The sequence below is a fragment of the Ceratotherium simum genome, chromosome 31 (genome assembly GCF_057802395.1).
Source record: "Ceratotherium simum simum isolate JZ-2026a chromosome 31, ASM5780239v1, whole genome shotgun sequence".
Lineage (NCBI taxonomy): Eukaryota > Metazoa > Chordata > Mammalia > Perissodactyla > Rhinocerotidae > Ceratotherium > Ceratotherium simum.
In genome coordinates this window covers 29086723-29093564 of record NC_141930.1, presented here as the reverse complement: position 1 = coordinate 29093564, position 6842 = coordinate 29086723, and the positions used below count along the sequence as shown (strand labels likewise).

Here is a 6842-nt window from a genome sequence, read left to right as displayed (position 1 = left end):
CCTGAACATCCTCGTACACCCTTCAGGAGCTTACTCTGTACTGATTAAGAACACAATGAGACCCTGAGCACAAACTCGGCACATCTCATCCTCTCTCTAGAAAACTCCAAATGTTGGGGGGATCAGCGCCCCCTCCGCTGCCAGGGGCACAACACTTTCTAACACCTTGGGGAGTAGGCTGGAAGGCAAGGCAAGGAGACGCGAGAGGTTTCGTCGATGTGCTACGACGTCAAGGTTCAGAGTATTTCCCTGGAAGATGCTTCTGTCCGTCTCTACCTGAGAATGCTGGGCCCGAGGAGGCTCCACTCTGCCAAGCTGCACACTGGGACGCCAGGTTTCTCTGCCTTCAAGGCTCTGCGCGACGGCCACATGAAAGACCCAAACCTTGGGCAGAGGCCAAACGGTCACTTCCCCGCCCTCCGGGTGCAGTATGCAAATCCGAGCACCAGGAAGTAGCTGGGACCTCTCGGCCGAGCCCAGCGACAGTCAGTTCCTCTCCCGCCGCTCCGGGCCGCCCGCCGCTCGCTCCCGGCCGTGGCGCCTCGGGGCCCGACGCGCTGCAGCCTCCAGCCCGCGGCAGGCGGGGCGGCCGCGCCACCCCGGGCCCCGCGCCCGCAGCCCCTCGCCGGGCGTCCTCCGTTCCCGGCCCGCAGCCCCTCCCCACGCGGGGCCCGCTGGGCCGCCCCGTCGCGCCCCCGGCTCTGAACTCGAGTCACCGTGGAGCGCCGCCGCCCCGCAACTTTCACCGCGAGCTGGTGAGTCCCGCGCGCGAGGCCGGGGGTGGGCGCGGGCGCCGGGCAGACCGGGCGGAAGCCGCGAATGTGCCACTGGCCGGAGTCCGGGGCGCGGGGCCGGCCCTGGGCCGGGGAGCCGGGGTGGGCACGGGGAGCGGGGGTCGGCACGGGCCGCGGGGGCGGGGGGCGCGCGCCGCTTCCTGGCCGCACGGGCGCCGGTCCCGGCGGCGAGGGCACCCCGATGCCCTCAGCCCGTGGGTGACCCGGCCTCGGAGCGAGAAGGCGGGGGCGGGCGGCTCCGCAGGTGTCTTCCCCGCGGAGCGCGCAGGGGCGTGGTGGGAGTGCGGGCGCGGGGGCGGGCGCGCCGCGGGTCCCTCTGGCGCGGACCCGCCGGCCGGATGCTGTCCGCGCTCGGGCCACTCCCGGCGCGCCGCGGGGAAGCCCCTCTCCGCGCGGAGCGGGCGCGCGGCGGGGACTCCTCGGGTCGCGCAGCCTGGTCTCCCCACTGGGCTCTGGGTCCCCAGAAGTGAGGGACGGGGCTCGGCGCGGGCCCTCCGCGGGCAGCTGCCCTCCTCGGTAGCGCCGGGCAGCGGCGTGACGTCGAGGGGCTGCGGCGGAGCGTGGTGCTCACCCTCCCGCTGAGCCCGGCGCCTCTCGGCCTGCAGAGGAGCAGTACGGTGCCTCTGCCGCCGGCGGAGAGGAAGCGAGAGTTATTTTAAGAATTCAGGGGTTGCCTTTCCTTCGCCTTGGGGGAAGGGTGTCAGCGACAGTTTCCACTGTTCTGCGTTATCCTGGCGACCGTGGCGTCTGCTGGATGCTGTGCGTTTGTAATGTTCCTTCTAATAGCCGGCGTGGCTGTGTGGTTGTGTCTTCGTTTGTTTGTATGCCCGTGTGAGTATGGGTCTGTCTTAATTAAGCCCAATCCACCCAACTTCTTTGCCATCTCAGAAACTCGAATTGAATCCAGGCCTTGCAATTTCCTAACCGTGTGTGAACTTGGTCCTGTTATTGAAATTCGCTCTTTGGGTTTCCTCATCTCTTGGAGAATATATCTACCTCCTGAGCTATTTATTGCACGTAAGGCCCCAAGCACATACTAGGCATTTCATAAACAGTGCTGTTATTATTATTGATCGCAAATAACTCTGTCCATAAAAACGAGGCTCCCTGGTTCTTTGTAATGTGTTGATTATAAACCTAAGACTACATGTCCGATTTAGCCACCTGGCCTTACTAGTAAATCTGCTTAATAAATACACCAGGGATTTGCTGTCCCAAAGCAGGGCCCAGGAGTCTCACTCACCCTGAGAACTAGCCAGTAAGCACGTCTGACTGACTTTTGATTTGCTGGCCACCCCCAGCTGGCTGCAGGGTTCAGGAGGGCAGAGGTGTTCTCTCTGTGCAGGCAACACCTAAAGCAGTGTGGACTGGAGCAGGCACTGAGAGAGGACAGGAGAATATAGGGAGTTGTAATTTAAGTACTGAAAGTCCTTCCTGAGAAGGGCAGTGCGCTGGAAAAGGGTGGGATTCCGTTGTCTCTGCTTCTTATTTGGGAATAAGGAGGTAAACGTCTTGAGGCTTGGAGAAATTTACTTTGATTACAAGAGGCTTTTGATGACTGGGCCTGTTTGGATGCAGAGTGGGCTAACCTGCTTCCTGAGTGAAGAAGAGAGGGCAGCTGATGTCGGGAAAGAGAAAGGAGGAACCAGAAACCTGTTGTGGGGCTCTTCCGCCATTTACCAGAGCTGTGATTTAGGATGAGTTACTTAGGCCATTTATTCAGCCAACATTTCCTTCATAGCAGTAACTAGAGTTATATTTTGGTTTGTCTGCATGTGTATAGTCTATATTCACCACTACAGTGAAGGCTCCTTGAGAACAGCTTTGTCTGTCTGGTCCAAAATGCTAGCCCTGGTGCCTGTCCCATAGTGGAGATTACTTAGAAGAAGGAATGCAAGTCTGCTCTGAGCCTGGTCCTGTGCAAGGCCGAGGAACAGGGCTGGTCCCTAAGGCATTTGCAGCCTACTGGCCCTCTCTGTCCTGGTGTCTAAAATGGGGATGTGAGGGACTTTTTGGCCTCTCAGGTTATCCCAGCTGTAGTGTTCTAAGTGGGCATCTCCGTTCAGCCCTGGTTACTGTGCTGTATCACTGGGAGACAGGTCTTGATTTGGAGTGGTAAGATTTGGCAAAAGTAGTTTGCCAAATCACAAAGACCCACTTTATCTTAAAGTCATTGGTGTTGCAAAGGTATGTGGAGAATTTGTGATCTCCACCCCTCATCCAATGGCATTCTTTCAGCAGACAAGTGGTCCAGCAGTTTTGTGAATCAATGACTTTCAAAGCTTTTTAGTTCTACCGTATTTGTGTTCAAAAATAAATCACCAAAACATCTGAGATGCCAGTTGGTTGAAATGAATATATGGAGTTGTAATTTAACAGAATTAAACTATATTATCCATAAACAAACCCATACTGATTTTAAATCTGTATAAATGAGAATACAGTGTATACATGTCCACAGCATGGAACATTGTTACAGCTCACTCACACTGCTGATCTCAGTGACCTCCATGGCCTGAGACATGGATAGTATTTACATGGAAGGTCACCACAGTCATTAGTTGGAACATTGATGAGTGACACATTGATGGTAGAGAAGGCCTCAGACCTCTCCAGAGCTCTTCCTGGTGATGATGGTGCTAACACCCTTCACTTATGCAGGGCTCTGAAGCCTTCCTGAACTCTGGTTTCATTCGAACCTCCCATGGTCTCCCAGGGTAGGCAGCATCAGTTACAGAAAAAGAGGGTTGATGTCATGTCCAGGGTCACAGGCCTGGTTAAGTGGCTGTTGGGCAGGGTAGTATGTGTTCTGGCTCAACTTTAGAGCATTTCCCACTTTTCTGCCTTTGGAGCTACAGCAGGCACTCAATTACTTAAAAGCAAAGAAATTAGGTTTTTATTTAATGAATATTTGTAAAGCAGAGATTCACAAGGTAATGTTCTTCTATTACTTGAGAATTGTCTAAACTAAGTGGCTAGCTGCTCAGGACGCATGAGAGATGTACCATGAAGCAGGGCACTTATGCTGTATTCAGGAGATGAGTTTTGTGCCTTTCAGCACCGCCTCCTGTTTGGGAAGGGGGCAGTTCTGATAACTGCCAAGGTGACGCCTCCCATCTTGTAAGATTAGTCATGAAGAGAGGGACATGGAAGAGGAAGTTGTTTGTTTGTTTTTTTTTTTTCGGTCAGAAATATTGAAAGATTTCTTACAGCTGCCTAGTTTCCTGATACTTAAATTGTGAAACGTTGAGTTCACTCTATCATCATTTCTAAAATTGATTTTGAGTAAGTTCCCATTTGGGGGAGAAGCCCAAGTGTAGAAAGTAGTATGGAAATCTGCCAATTGAAGCATTAGAATTTTTGAAACAGGCCAGTTTAAAGACTTGGAGCTTCTTTTAGATATCTTTGGCTTAAGTTAGCGGGAAGTGCTGTCCTGTAACTTAGAATAGCAAGTTTTAATAATTACTTGGGATGATGTGTTAAAAAGGCTCCTCCATGCTGACAAGTTGCAGGGGCCTAGAGTAGCCTCTGTTTCATTTGTGGGCTTCTTCTTCAACCTCGTCCTGGACTTCACTTTCCCTTAGTCCTGAATAAGCTGTCAACATTCCGTATTGGCCACAAAGCTATTTCTTGAAAGTTATATTTACTTTCAAGATATAGTTGTCATTTGTCTAGCACTCTTCCAAAGTGTTGATTATGTAACTGTCCTTTATTAACCCTCAACACGTTTCCAATCTCCCTTCTCTGGCTCCCCGCTTCACCTCTTTCCCCACCATCATACAAAGCCCTCAAACCATGGATTGACATGATAGGAGCTGACCATTTATGTGACTAGATTATTGGTTAGTCTTGTTGTAACTGTGTTCATTTTTCATGACGCTAAGATATAGAAATGATGTTCCAGAAAATTACACAACTAGAGGTAAATTTACAGAATCTATTTGAGTGGGTGTTTCTTAATGGTCTATGCTCTGCTCTTGTTGAGTTGTAGAGCACTGGGAAGAGGTCTCCATTTGTGTAGCTCAGAGGGTCTTAGTCTGTCTCATTTCATTTTTACAGTTCACACTTCAGACAAAGTCAGAGACTGCTGGGCCTGCCCTCACTCCCACCTTTCTGTGAGCATCTAAAGTCACTCTACTACTATCTATTGACCCCAAGCCATGCTGGTTGGAAGCTCTTTGCCAACGCCCCTCTCCAGTTCTCCTTCCTCTCTCTATCGGTACAGCATCTGGTGGGAGCTGTAATGACTTCTTTGGGCCCACTTTTAGGCGCTGGTGAGAGTACCCAGTGAGATTGGAGAGACGGGTCTGGAATCATTCTGCCTTGAACTATAGCAGTGATGTCTTCTTGGTGTCTGGGACTTCCGGGTGCCCCCACTCTTCCTGTAATTGTTAACCCCCAGGGACTGAGGGGAATGGAGAAGCTTGTCTCAGAGAGACCGTCTGGAGAGGGAGGACCACTTCTGCTTTCCACGGGGAAGCTGTGTCACGGAGAGCAGAACTGTAGTGGGAGGCCTGAGAGAGGAAGCCCGAGGGAGGAGGCCTGCGAGGAAGTGATACTTCCTCCTGCTTCGAAGGCCCCAGGCCCGGTCATTTGCCTGAGCCCCACCTTCCCTACCACCCAACACTGCTTTTTCCTCAGGGTTCTTTCTACTACCTTCTGCTCTGTTCATTTTCAGTTTGCCCTTGAGAAAAGGACAGGAGTAGAAAGAAAAAGAATGAATCTAGTCATCAGTGTAGAGCCTTCTGTGGCAAAGCGATGGTGGCCATGTTTAAATCAGCAACAGAAATATGTCCATTTTGAAATCCCTCATCATGGAAACCATTACGAAACTCTAAGTAGATGTTTTAAAATCTTTAATGTTCAGGCAGTATAATAATTTCTTCATCCTATCTACAATGGTTCAGGCTATTTTTAAAATTACTTAAGCTATAGCCTCTTGTTAAATTTTGGGGAGAGGGCCATGACTTTCTCACTTCTTTGACCACAACCCATATCAAGAAACATATTTTACCTTGTGCCTGAATGCACAGCTCTCTGTATGAAAGAAAGAAAAAGGAAACAGAAATTGGTGAATGAGCCCCCCCTCTCAGCTTGTTGAGGGAGTGTGATGCGGAGCAGTCCTGAGAACAGCTTGGGGAGATCCATCAGAGTTTAAAACGCACAGAGGAGACCCAGCAATTCCACAATGGCTGTCCAACAGGGAGGTTTATTAAGCAAATACAAATTAAGATACATCCATACAATGGACTGCTTTGTAGATACCTTTAAAAATAGTATTAAATTACACTTACTAATATGAAAGATGTTTTAAAAATCTGAACACAAATATGTAGGTAATACTATATGATACCATTTTTGAAATAAAATATTCTTATGTGGGACACATGTTCTGTAAGCTATGCATATCAATAATTATTTTTTATACTAAAGTTTTAATAGTGATTATTTCTGGGTGATGGGTGAATACTGATTCTTTTCTTCTATACATCTTTGTTTTTTAAAAAAGGGCATCAGTTATATGATTTTTAAAACAGGAGTATAGTGAGCAATGAAATGCAGGCAGCGTGATTGCAGAGGGAAGATAGGCGCAATCAGGAAACTTTGGGGCAGAAGTGGCCATTATGACGCTCGTGTGGATATAACTGTAAGCAGATCTGCCCCTGGAAGAATTAATGCGCTAGGGACGTTGTAAACAGAGAACATTTTCTTAAAGAAGCATCCACTTCTTATGTTTAGTTTTAATATTGAGTTTAGCAGACGTTTCTTGGGGACCTACTGTGAATCAGGAACAGGGTCAGGAGCTGGGCACAGGGATGTGGGTGGAAATCCTGAAGGGCAGAGGCCCCGGTGAACGCAGGAAGGAGCCGCGCTGAGAAAGCGCAGACCCGACTGCACAGGGGTCATTGAGCGGTGGTGATAGCAAGGTGGTGATAGGCGGGAGGACTCTGGTCCGCAGAGCTCGATGTTGGATGTCACTGTGTAAACAAAGGGGAATCATTGGAGCCATTTAGTGGGAAGCCAATCTTTTTCCCATCACAATTAACT

The 6842-nt window shown here is 50.0% G+C and overlaps 1 protein-coding gene across 2 annotated transcripts in view; it reads left to right on the top strand.

Annotated features, from left to right (window-relative positions):
- Nucleotides 1–566: 566 nt before the first annotated feature.
- Nucleotides 567–6842, top strand: part of LYN (LYN proto-oncogene, Src family tyrosine kinase) — a 112907-nt gene continuing 106631 nt past the window's right edge. The window contains exon 1 of one of the 2 annotated variants that reach the window (XM_087420553.1): nt 567–755. The gene's annotated coding sequence lies outside the window, so the exon portion shown is untranslated. The remainder of the gene's footprint in view (nt 756–6842) is intronic. The other variant, XM_087420554.1, reaches the window with a different exon arrangement.